The sequence below is a fragment of the Danio rerio genome, chromosome 8, assembly GCF_052040795.2.
Source record: "Danio rerio strain M-AB ecotype USA chromosome 8, GRCz13ab, whole genome shotgun sequence".
NCBI classification, from domain to species: domain Eukaryota; kingdom Metazoa; phylum Chordata; class Actinopteri; order Cypriniformes; family Danionidae; genus Danio; species Danio rerio.
Genome location: NC_141028.1, coordinates 19,173,651 through 19,187,500, shown reverse-complemented (window position 1 = coordinate 19,187,500; position 13,850 = coordinate 19,173,651). Strand labels below are relative to the sequence as shown.

The 13,850-nt window shown below is 34.3% G+C and overlaps 1 long non-coding RNA gene across 1 annotated transcript; it reads right to left on the bottom strand.

Annotated features, from left to right (window-relative positions):
* Nucleotides 1-8,692: 8,692 nt before the first annotated feature.
* LOC147835551 (uncharacterized) lies at nucleotides 8,693-12,686 on the bottom strand. Its single transcript, XR_015497791.1, has 4 exons — nucleotides 12,530-12,686; nucleotides 11,720-11,887; nucleotides 9,481-9,640; nucleotides 8,693-9,393 (listed from the first exon to the last, which is right to left on the bottom strand). It is a non-coding gene; the product is annotated as an uncharacterized LOC147835551 (long non-coding RNA).
* Nucleotides 12,687-13,850: the final 1,164 nt, after the last annotated feature.

The following is a 13,850-nucleotide window of genomic DNA, read 5'->3' as shown; positions in this document are numbered from 1 at the left end:
ATATATCATTATTTACAATAATATTACCTCAACTATTAATATTATAAAGCGTAGGTTCTATGCGCAAAATAAGTTGTTGCATCACATATGAATTAGATTGGGAAGGATGCCAAATATCCTGCTTTTGCCTTAATGCATCCTTTCCGCAAGTTATTTACAACTTTAAAAAGTGAATCCTGCAAATAATGGGAATTAAGCTATTGTATGCGTGTCTAGGACATCCTCTGAGAAAAACTTAAGAAATCCAATTTTGTTATGTTGAGATAACAAGAATACAAGAAAGAAAATATAATAAAGCATGGCTTCTAACAACTTAAAAAAAGGATTCCCTATAAAATTTGATGATCCTAAAAGAAGGATTAATGCATCAAAACTTTTATATAGAACAACTTTGCCTTTAACTCTCCAGAATGTTGTGATTATATTTAACTCTGTCAAAACTAAGTAAATTACTTTGGCAGTGATCATATAAAAATGATGGTAAAAAACTGACGTCATCTCTGAAAGAAAACAAACCTCCCTTGGTTTGAAAGGCGTGGATGAATGATAAGAAATAGGATTTGGCAATCTCACTTTACATTTAAATCCAGTGCTTTATTTTGGAATCACTGACATGAAACTATTGTTTATATAAGTTGCGCAAAGCGGTACGGTCTGAAGAATTTTGAAAAAGCTGAAAAGGGAAAATGAGTTTCACTCAGCTCAATGGAAATCTTAAGTCATGTTATTCAAGATTGCAAAACTGTAACGGGAGAGAATGAAAGAGAATTGCGTGTGTAAGTGTTCATTCACAGTGAATGAATCATGCTCTAGGCATGGCAGTGGTTATGGTTTGATCATTAATAACTGCATGATTTGAAGAAATACAAATCATTATCCTGTTTTCCACAAATGTACCCAGATAAAAGTTGCAACACTCTAAAAATGTAATATTGTAACCGTAGATTCTGACAACATAATTGCTGTTAATTTGCAATGTTCAGACACAGAAAACTAACAAAGGGTCTCCTTTCACACAGGCTGACAAACCACAATTATCAAGTCTAATTATTTTTATGGTGACAGTTATGGCTCACAGTTTTACTAGAAATGGTAAATTCTATATTATTGCATAACTGTAAATATACACTAAATAAGTTATACACAGTACTTTTCAAAACATTGTGGTATCTATATATTTTTAAAACCTGGTATTAAAGTAGAATCCTGCGTTGTGCCTGGTTTGTAAACTAATATGTTAAAATATTAAAAGTGAATTATTGATTATTGAGTATTTATTGATGTGGTCTTTAACTTTATTAAAATCAAAGTTCATTTACTTTTTCCTAATGTTGAGTCAGGAAAAAATAAAATAAATACCACAATAAGCTCTGGTGTTCTGCCGATTTGTCCTAGGTTGTCAGATTGTCATCCCATTAAATATGCAGGTCTCCCATTCAATTTGCACATCTCAATGACAGTGCATTGTTTTGGGGGGGGCGTTGTTCATTCTCACATGCGCCACAGTATTTTACATTGCAGGTGGGGTAAAAGATTAGTTCCTTTTCAAGTCATCAATCGCGTTTGAGTCATTCGTCCATCATGTGAAAGACAGAAGCCAATCAAAGTCATGGTTGGAATAATGTTTGATACGTTTACCTATCGAGTTCTTGATTTGAGTCGTTCGTTTATAACGTGAAAGACAGAAGCCAATCAAATGCAGTCAGAGCTGGAAAAAGATTTGATCTGTTCATTTCTTGAGTCCTTGGTTTATAAGTAATCTCTTTAAAACAGGGGTGCCCAAACTTTTTCCTATGAAGAGCCAAAAAACAAAGTTGATTAACGGCCGTGGGCAGAAGGTAAAAATATCTAGCTGTATCGCAAAGTTTCCATTAATAATTTTCTAATTTATTTAAAATAAATAGAAAACATTACTTTAATAATATTAAGTAATCCATTATATTATACATTATATTAATACATTATATGCATTGGTTAAGCATATATGGGACTGTCTCTGTCACGTAAACGAACAACTCCAATTTTTAAAGAAATGTCAAAAGAGGTGAGCTTTGCTAACCATAAATAAAAGACCCAGGTAAACAATGAATAATTAATTTATTTCTCAACAATTCTTTTTTTCTTTAGCATTCTAGTTATGACTTGTTTTGTAGTGTGATCAATGTGTGGACTAGTTGTAGATGTGTTTGGAAGCAGCTAACATTTAATAATTTTTAAGCAAACTAAATGAAATGACTTGAAAAAAATTTGTTTATCTGGATGAATCTCTAAGGTTCGAGTCAGAAAAATGATCCGTACTTGCCATCATTAGTCACAAAATCCAAACACAAGTGGCCACAAGAGACATATTTTAATGTACGTTAATACCAGGTAGAAACAGCAATGCATCTCAGCTGATTACCGAACAAAACTAAATGGACGCAAACAAAGCCTTAGACCTCTTGTCTTGAGGCACAGTTTTCCAGAGCTTTTTCATTAAAGCTTATCAGATGGCTCTTTTATGGCTCTGTCTCAATCCCAGACTGCTTTGTGACTCAGGGTTAATTCAGTCGGTACACAGAACACTCTCTGATACACCTCCTCAAGATGCCAGCCGCTCGGTCTGCTGCTCAAACACAAACTTTGAGTCAGAATGAATCATTTTACACACACACACACACACACACACACACACACACACATACACATACACACACACACACACACATACACACACACACACCCTTAACAAACACGCCACCTGTTCAATGGCATATCTGGCCTGGTCGAGTAACCTACAATAATCAGGCAATCAGGATGTTTGTGTCTGTGTGACTCACAGGTTCAAGGTTCACAAAACACTGCCGTGATTTCATCGTACCAGTGGTCAGTCCCTCCGAGGGTGCTGTGAAGACATAAGTATCGTATTGCCCTGCTTGATTTACTGGGTTTAATACGGCCATTGTCTCTCTTGGTGCATCAGTTTAGTGTAAATCTAAATTCATATCTTCCAAGAATGTGTCACTACAATGGACCGCTGCCAGACAGCAGGCCACAGAGCAGGAGATTCAACAGACACGCTTTGAAGGAGGATCTGAGCTCCCCTACAGGAGAAACAAGGTTATAACAACCTAAAGCAGTTAACCTACATTCTACCAGTTCAGTTAGTGCTGTCACAATTTTTGAACACCAGCTCATCATATAATATATATAATCTTCACTCTTAATAATAATAGTTAAGGTACCAATATAAAATGTTTGCAGTCAACACTTTTAAAACAACCATTTGTTTCTTAGTGTGAAGAAAAGTGTGAAAGTCTTAAGAAAATTTTTTAACTTGTAATTGATGGATTAAATATTAAACATCCAAATAACCATTACATTTCAGAAAAAGGTTATTTGCAGTGGAAAAAGTTTATATTTAACAGTGTTGGTTCAGGTGATGACTATGACGCAATAAGCATGTGTAAGCAATATGAAACGTTCACATATCTTACGAGTTCATTATTTGAGATATAGAATGCAGGAAAAGCGGCCACATGGAAAGACACAGCAGCACTGTTAAAGATTGTGTGTGTTTACAGCAGATTGATGATAAATATGAATCTCTAGCTAAATTGTTAATGATGTCATTAACTTGTTTACGTTCTTGCTACAACAAACTGCTAACACTAGACACTATTAATGTAATAGATCAATTTTAACAATAAAAATGCTTAAAGGTTGTGGATTACAATCCACAGTTTCTTCTATTATGGTCGGAGCTGCTCCTTTTTTGAGGAGCTTTTAGCCCAATCCACTGAACTGGGAGAGATTCTGGAAGCTGTCCTTTGTCTAATGCTAGAGCTATATCATTTTTATAATTCTCTAACATAATTAAACTTAAATTGTAAGCACTTCTCGTTTTGTCGTATCCTTTACAAGTCCAAATACAGATGTCTCCCTTTGCATTGAACTTATTACATTCAGAGATGTTGTCTATGTTCACACAGCTACATTACACATCAACAAAAGTTCGTAGTGAACCACTCCTTTAATATAGAACAACTACAGTTTCAAAAGTCAATAAATCAATAAAATATTACTTTAAAAAATGCTAAAATATTAGAACATAATACTTTAAAAAGCAATAAACGTAACCTTATTTTGACATTATTAAAAAGTGTTCTTCAAGGCGTATTTAAACTGTTATGTGAGAACATTTAAGTGACTTTATTTTATTTATACTGCACTGTTTACAACTAAAAAGTCATTGAATTAAATTACAGAACTGTTTTCTTATAGGTTTCCAAACAATTCCCACATTTGTGGAAGTAAAACCATAGAATAACAGAAAAAGTACAGAGAGTACATTACCCAGTTTTATACTGCAATTACAACTAACTGGCATCTTAAAAGTAGCAACATGACTCGAATTTGACTGTTCAAGTTACTATCATGTACTGTTACTGCTATTGACTACAGGTAGTTTGCACCTAATATCCTATAATTCAACAACAAACTTGAAATGATAATTAACATGACTATAAATAATGCAAGAACAAACCATTCAGTTCATGTTGAAACCATAAAACCAACCATGAAAAAATAAATCTGCTTTCAGCACAGACCTATTTCGAGTGATGTATTTTATTCCTCAGAGCAGATTTGTTTGTTTGGAGCAGAGAGGTTATGTGTTTATTACGCTCTGAGAGTCAATGGAGAAAACTGCACTTCTGCCATGAGTTCAAGAGACCAAGGCTATGATGCTGTCTCGCGTATGTGTTTGTGTGTGTGTGTAAAGATCATGGTGTACGTACGAGTGAGTTAACGTTCTGCTGGCTGTAGGCAGTTTTCGAGTGAGGTCAGCGCTGGTCTTATGTGGGTAATTAACTTCAGTCCGGCCAGCCATTGTTTCGCCTTGGCTCTTTTTCATGTGGTTGTGAAATACAACCTTGTGTGTATTTGTGGTGTGTGTATGTGTGACGCAGTGGTGTAAATAAACATTGAGATTTGCTCTCCATTGCCACAGGGTAATACTGCCTGCTCTGCCTTAATGCACTTTTAGACTCGCTCTCACAATGTCAGACACACAGAATGTACTGAACACCCACTGTAGAAATCTATTACCATATCATTTATGTTGACAGTTTATGTCTCGTGTTAAACAAGATACAAGTTTACAGTTAACTGTTTTTAGAGGGTTAAAAGGACATTAGACTCCCTGATCCATCGCCTGATTTGATTTTAATTCAATTCAGTTTTATTATTATTTTATTTTTTGTTATTCAGAATTTCACTGATAATGTCGTTTATATTTGTAAACAGGTATGAGCATTTATTTAAATATATTTAATAAAATATATTTAATAAAATATTTTAATAATTTAACTAGTAAAATGACGAGTATAAAATTAATTGTACTAGTAACCATTAAATATTTCATCAAATTTATTTAAACTAGTATTGTAATATTATTATTGTTGTTGTTATTGTTTTGTTATTATTATTATTATTATTAGTAGTAGTAGTAGTAGTAGTAGTAGTATTAATAAATATTTAAATAAATTAGTATAAATTAAATTGCACTAGTATTTCATCAAATTTATTTAAATGCTAATATTGCTATGTATTTTATAGTATAAATTACAATTATTTATTAATAATAACAATAACAAGAAGAATATAATTACTATTGATAATAATAAAACATTTTAATAATTTAACGTGTAAAATGCCTACTATACCTATAATTGTTCTAGTAACCACAGAATATTTCATCAAATTATTTAAATTTGCTATGTATTTTATCGTATAAAAAACGTAATGTCAAACTATAATTATTTATCAATAATAATAATGATAATAATGATAATAATAATAACAATAATAATAATAGCAATAATAATATCATTATTATTAATAATAATAAAATATTTAAATAATTTAACTAGTAAAATGACTAGAATACATTCAATTACTAGTAACAATTAAATATTTCATCAAACTATTTAAATGCTAGTATTGCAATGTATTTTGTGGTATAAAGAACGTAATAAGTTAAATTTAAATTATTTATTATTAATAATAATATTTATTATTAATAATAATAAAATACTTTCATAATTTAACTAGTTAAATGACTACTATACAATGATGAAATATTCCGCGGATACAAGTACAATTCAAATGTATTAACGTAAGTATTACTTTGTATTTTATGGTATTAAATTCGTAATAAGTTAAATTTAAATGATTTAATAATAATAACAATTATTATTATTATTATTATTATTATTATTATTATTAATAATATCATCAATGAAATATTTTTATAATTTAACTAGTAAAATGTATTATTATAAATATTTTTTTAATTATTATTAATAATAATAAAATATTTTAATATTTTAACTAATAAAATGACTAGGATACATTGAATTATTGTAAACTAGTATCCAATGAATATTTCATCAAATTTATTTTAAAAACAGTATTGTTATGCATTCAATGGTATAAAAATCTGAATAAATTTTATTAAAAATAATAGCAAAAACTATAACAAATTAATGTTATTATTATTATCTGAAAAGAGTCAGCAAAAAGAAGATGAAAAATGTCCTTTACTATTTAAATCACCATTATACATGGAGTTTCCCTAATTTGATTGGCCAAGGCAGTCAGTGGGTTGCTTAGCGACATGCAACGTTTGATGCTTTGGCTTCTACTGTTTTCCTTTTATTCACAGCTGCTTTGTTTCGATCTATTTTCTTAACAATATTGTCTCTAAAATGTAAGTGGCTCCATATTAACAACTTTAGATAATTTTTCATTACATTGTTTATATGTGTGGTGGTTCATTTCACTGTGGCAACATATTAATAAAGGGACTAAGACGAAAAGAAAATGAATCAATGTTTATATGTGTGCTATTTTGATTTCTCCATGAAAACAGGCTGTGTGTGCATCGATTTGCTTAACCTTGTTACCATTCATATATAGTCTGCTATCATTTTAACATTTAATGTAATACAATCTAACATTCACAGCTATTATCAACTTTAAATCATGCTACTTATCCATTTATTCTGGAAAGTGTCAACTTTTAGCCCTGGATAAATATAAATGTTAGCGTGATTCATTGTTGCTCTTATAGTTGTGTAAATTGCTTCCTTGTCCTCATTTGTAAGTCGCTTTGGATAAAAGCGTCTGCTAAATGACTAACCGAAAAGAAAATAAATGAATTTTGATGTAACGGTTCTCCTTCGCACTCATGCTGGTGTTACTACCACAGCTGAATTCATTTTTCTTTCATGGTTGAGCTCTATTTTGGGGTTTTGTTCTTCCCAATTTCTTATCAACCTTTGCAATTTTCTGCTCTAGATTAGCTTTGGCTGGTCAGCATATTAGAGAGGTGGCCAAGTTCAGTCCTGGAGAGATGCAGGCCTCCAGAATTTTGATCCAACCTTGATAAATAACCTAGCTGATACTTCTGCATCAAAAATGTAACTACATGTCGCAACAATGCATATCGCAAGCTCTGTGATTGGTTGGCTTGGTAGCGCTGACAAGTGTGGGCGGGACTGAGAAATGTGCAAAGTCGTTGGATCGAGTGTTTAAAGGTGTTAATACCTGTGAAGGAGCTCCAGATGGAAAGTTTTGTTTTGTGTTTACCTTATGATTAAAGTTGTCGCTGGTTCCTGCCTCTGAATGAGCGAGTTTGAGCCATTTGTACATTAAGGTAACGTTCAGAAAAAACAAAACACCAACGAAGAAACACGACACAGAGGAACATAAAAATCTTCAGCAACACAAATAGCACAATGAGATATAAATACAAGCCGTTTTGAGGATGACCTTTGACAATTTGATCTATTTGGCTTTCCATGCGGCAACACGCAAGGCATGCGCCGTGGGTCACACTGATTACTCGATGCAGAAGTATACATCAGTTCAGGAGTGTTTGATTAGGGCTGGAGCTCAACTCTGCAGGACTGTGGCTCTCCAGGACCAAACTTGACCACCTCTGGCACATCATATTTTCCGGTTTCAGCAGGGACCCGTCCTATTTTACAATATATCTTGCCTATATGTCTTCCCTATACTTTTGTCCATCTGATTTTGATTGGATGCTTGTAGTTTGCTATTGGATGATCTCACAGAGAAAAGAAGATGCATCAAGGCAAGAAGAGGAGGAAGGTTTTTTTTGATTAATGAAGCTGCTCCTTAAAAAAAAAAGAAGAAGAATTGATTTTTTTATTTCACATAGACTGATGAGTCAAGCAAAATAACTCTGCAGGCACAGGACGTCAACACGACGTCATATTGACGTTCTACCCAAACATACCCAACGTCGTGGGGATGTTGGATTTTGTTTGGAGATGAAAATCAGGCTGACATCAGAACCCAACGTCAGACCGACATCAATGTCCAACCTAAAATCAACCAAATATCGATGTCTAATCATGTTACACCTTGACGTTGTGTGGATGTAACCACTATGACATCTATAAGACGTTGAATTTCGGCCACTTTCCAACACAACCTAAAATCAACCAAATAGCAACGTATTTGCCGTCGTTATTGGACGTCAAAATAAGGTTTTTAGACGCTGAATTAACATTGAAATTTGGTCACCTGAAATCATGACCTAAATCTAACCTAATTTTAACATATTACAGTATGTTGTGTGCCTGCTGGGTAACTTCTTTTTTTTTTGGTTGACTGTATGCCATTTTCTTGTAGAATGTCTCATGACCTGGTTCCAGCACACACGCACAATCTTGATAAATATCTGGTAAATCTAAACTGCTTCAGTCCAGTTTTCACAAGTGAAGTTCAGTTTAGTTCAGTTTGGTGTAATAAAACTGTCACAAAACACTAACAATCAAATCCAACAATGTATAGCTCCATAAGTCCCTAACCAAGCAAGGAACAAACTTTACCAATTGACAAAAGTGAAAGAAAAAATCCATAGACCCATAGTCCCATAGACATAATGATTTTTATACTCTACATACTGTATTTTATATCCCTCTACCCCAACACTACCCCTAAACCCAACTCTCACTGGGAACAATTAGCATGTTTACATTTTCATTAAACTTCATTCTGTGTGATTTATGAGGCGTTTTAAGAATTAGATTTGTTTTGTTATGTTTTTTTGATTGGACGACGACCCTGCAGATCCTTGCTAAATAGAATTTCCTTTCTTTTTTGGACTGAAATGTTATGCAAATGAAAGCTGATATTTCCTTGTAGGATCGGTCATGACATGTTGTGGGAATAATGGTGCAGTAAAGCAGGTGAGAGGTGAGACACCAGTGGAGCAGCAGATCAGGCCTCGGGGGAGCAGCAGATCCGTACCGCAGCTCTGACACTGAAGCTGTTTGCATATGCAGCGGCTCCCCAGCCTCCGTCGCCCACTTCAAAGTGCTGTTTATGCAGAGAAAAAAAAAAGCTTGAATCTCTCTGTCCTACCCTCTTCCCTGGGGGTAATGTTTTTTTGGAACACACACATGCCTTTTTTGTTGAAGGAAAAAAAACTGCATTTCAGCCTCCCACACCTCTCTCTCTATCTCTCTCTCTCTCTCCGTCCTCATCCGCAGCTGGTTCTCTGAGTTTTTCGGCCCCTCCTCCTCCCTTGAGTGCTGGAACGCAGTCCAACAGTGTAAGCACAGCTCTGAAACAATTGAACATCTGTTTGGAGTCGGGCCCAAGAACAGCCTTCCTGTTGTGCTGCACCAGTCGAACGCTTAACCCTTCCTTACCCACCTCTTCAGTCCAGCTACAACTCTCTTTACGCTCTTTCCTCAAGTTCACACTCGTTTAGTTCACCTCTCCAAGACCTCCTGCTTCGCTCTCCTCATCTTTTTTGGGACCGTTCTTCCTCTCTCCTCCCTGCTCTTCCTGTCTTACTTCATCTTTTGCATCCTCAAGTCAGTTCAGAGCCAAGCACAGCTGAAGCCTGCTGTGGTCAGACCTGAATGTGTAAGTTGACACCGGCAAACTACACTGATGTTACCCAGCACACACACACACACACACACACACACACACACACACACACACACACACACACACACACACACACACACACTTGTACAGCTATCTTTATGAGCACTTCCCATAGTCGTAATAATTGTATACAGTACAAACTGTATATTCTATCCCTCTACACCAATCCTACCCCAAAACAATCGGCATCTTTACACTTTCAAAATACTAGGTTATGTGTGATTTTAATAAGACTCGAAATTGACTGGTATTGCTATACTTGTGGGGACTTTTAGTGACCCAAACATGTGTAATTCAAGGTATACACATAAACAAGCAACAGATTATTTACTGTAAAATAATTTGGATCAAGACCAATATGTTCCAAGAGAGACATCACGACTCAAAATAGTACACACAGTTCCTATTTTTGCATAAAACTACTGTATTTGGTTAAACTCTGCCCTTTAAACAATCTTGTGTCTTATTCAAATACCTTTTTTGGCAAATTGTTTTGTAGGAATTTGTAAGTAAACCCTTACTGCACTAATACTTCTGTCTATGCCATTAAACAAAGAAACATTATGAAATGCCCTCTAAATGAACTAAAACATCAGATTTTCTTTATGCGAGTAATCTATAGAAAGTCTGTAGCACGCCAGATCTTCACTGCTGTGTGAGCCTTTGTAAGTGTGTGTGTGTTTGTGTTTGACTGCAGTGTGTAATTCAACACACGTAGGTAAATAAGAGTTCAAGTTCACAGCTGTTGAAGCGAGAGGGAGAGAGAGAGAGAGGGAAGGACCGCAGGAATATTTGCCTACAGCACTGACCCTATTAGCCAGGATAGTCATAACCCACACGACAAACACCTACACACACACGTATACACACAGAGACACGCACACACACAAACAAGGGATTAAGATGGCAAGTTGGAAGTGTTGTACAGGTTGACCTCTGACCCAGTCTCGTCGCACTTTTATCGACCCAAAATGTAGGCGTTTGAAATATGGTGATGATTTTGGTACGACAGTAAAATAAATAAATACATAAATACATTGTTTTTTTAGAATTATAACAAATATAATATAACATAACATAACATAACATTACATTACATTACATTACATTACATAACATAATATAATATAATATAATATAATATAATATAATATAATATAATATAATATAATATAATATAATATAATATAATATATCATAATACGAGTAGCAGTGCGACATGGCTGTATATCGGCACTGGTGGAAGGCGTGCGTTGGCTTAAAGCAGTGAGAATATACAGCCATAGTGCAATGCTACTCGTGTGATATTGCATTTATAAACAGTTTAACGGCATAATCGTGTGTGTAAAAAAGAAAATTAAACACAGAGAGTCTGAAAACCCTTTTGTACGAGGAACTACTTTCTTCCGCCATTCCTTCACATCTGCTGTACTGATGTCAGCTGCAGAAAGTGTTGCTCATTCACAAATGTCACTTTAGAGCTAGTGTTTGAATGACTCTCTAGCGTTATGTCCAAAGTGATGACAAAACAGGTGATTTTTGCTCAAATTTTAAGATTATAAGGCTGAACGGCATGACATGCTATCAATCTACAGCGATTTTCCTGTATTTCTCTGTTGCAATCAGGATATCACAATAATTAACCCCAAATAAGCCAGATCAAAGCAACCACTACCAGTTTCTGTGATATAAATACAGCAATACAAAATACAAAAGAGAGAGATGGACTTAGAATGTCACTTACCTGATTTATAATGACTTGTTCAGCTGTAGTTTGAAACTTATGCTGAGAAAATGCTGTTTATCTCCTCTAAGGACTTGTTATAAAGTCTCTGTTGCCATCTTGTGGGGGAACGTCAACCGTCATTGGCTCAGACAGGTTGATGGCGGCCAATGCACTGAATCCGATGCTCTGAAATTAAAATTTTTAAAATGTATAAATAAACTGCAAAGTTGCAATCTAAGCAACAATTCTCGACCAAAACAGCCTCAAAAGTGTATTATTTTGTCCAACAGCAGCAATGTTTGTCAAACTGTACAGTGTCAAACTGCTTGTTGCTGTATGTGGGCGTAGTAATACACAAGTGTGTAAGGTGAAGAGGCTGTAGGAGTGCTGCTATTTGCAGAATATTACATGGCTATCAGCCAAATAGATTCAAGAACCAGACACAACTGTTGTATATAATGTAACATAACATAACATAACATAACATAACATAACATAACATAACATAACATAACATAACACAATGTCTCTTTTTTTAGTAAAAAGAAACAAAGCAACAAATATGAACAAACTGGCAATCCTATTTAAGCCTACATATATTTTTTGTCTAATTTAATTCTTGAACAGATGCAACAAAACACTTTTCCTAGTTTGCAATTTATCGAGATTTAAATGAACTATTTCAGAAGACAGAATCGCACAACGGCTCCAGATCTAAACAGTAGCGCTGCACTTTAATTACTCTAACGTAAACGCCAGACTTATCCTATAGCGTAGCAGAGCCGGGTGAATGAGGAGGAGGAATAAACACATCCTGCTTTCACACACCTTTACTGCAGCTCAACTATACTGGGATACGCTTGCTGTGTCTGTGAGTTTGGAATGTTAACTGGATCCAGATGAGAAGAGAACACACTGCAGCCGCTCTCAATCTCTCCATCTGTCCTTCTCTCTGCCACACACACACACAGACTCACCTCTTTCTTTTTGGCTTTGGAGGCCAGAGCTGCTCAGCGAAGAGCAGCACCTGGTGGAGAGCCTGTGAGACACATATTTACTCACTGTACATATATGTATAATCACACACCTAATGACACACTGCTATGTTCAAGGGCTGATTTAGGGATATGGCGGCCCTAAGCAATTCCAACCATGGGGCCCAAAAGTCCTAAAATGCACTCTTTCTACTTTTTTCGTTTTTTATTTATTTGGCTGTTTATATATATATATATCTTAATGGTACCTTAATGGAGTCTTTACATTTTGAATGATGATTTTAAACAAAAAAAAAGTATAAATTTGACTGCTGGACTGCTCCATATTTGAGGACAAATTTGTGCATATATAATAATAGTTTTTATTTTATAATATTATTATTACATAACATTACATTATTATATTAACATTAAATTTTATTGTACATGAAATAACATTTAATTGTTTTAAAATGTTATTTGTTATACTCATCATTCAAAATATGATAGATAAAACAACATTATATACAGTTTATAGGTATAATTTCTATAACCTATAGATATTTATTGAGGAGCTCCAGATTCCTATTAAGCAGCCGCTTATCTTGCTTAGTGGTAAAATCCGCCCATTGCTACGTAGATAATGAAATAGAATAAAAGCTTTGTTAGTTAGGATTTCTCTTTTTGCTTAAGTGGCAAGCACATGAGCAACCGGAAATTAAGTTTAATTGTACAATGAAAGTAAAAGTATTAGGAATTAATTAGAAACTTGTGGAATATAAATATTAAATGACTTATAGAAAACTCAAAATGTTGCATTGTCAGATAAAAGAAAGTACTGTACTGTTAAAGAACTAAAAATTCCTGTACAAATAAAATATTTAAACATTATAAGCATAGAAATTGTTAAAAGTACTGTTACTGTACATGTGTTGGACTTGGAGAAGGCATTCGACTGTGTCCCTTGTGACATTCTGTGGAGTGTGCTATAGGAGTATGGGGTCAGAGTAGGAGTAAAAAAATGACACATTTTTTATATAATCACAGTTTGTCTTTAGACAAAAATCTATTCCATGAAGTCAATATTTAAAGTGCACCTATGGTGAAAAATCCATTTTTAAAGCTGTTTGGACAGACATGTAGGTATTGTGTCTAGACCATCATATTGGGATGAT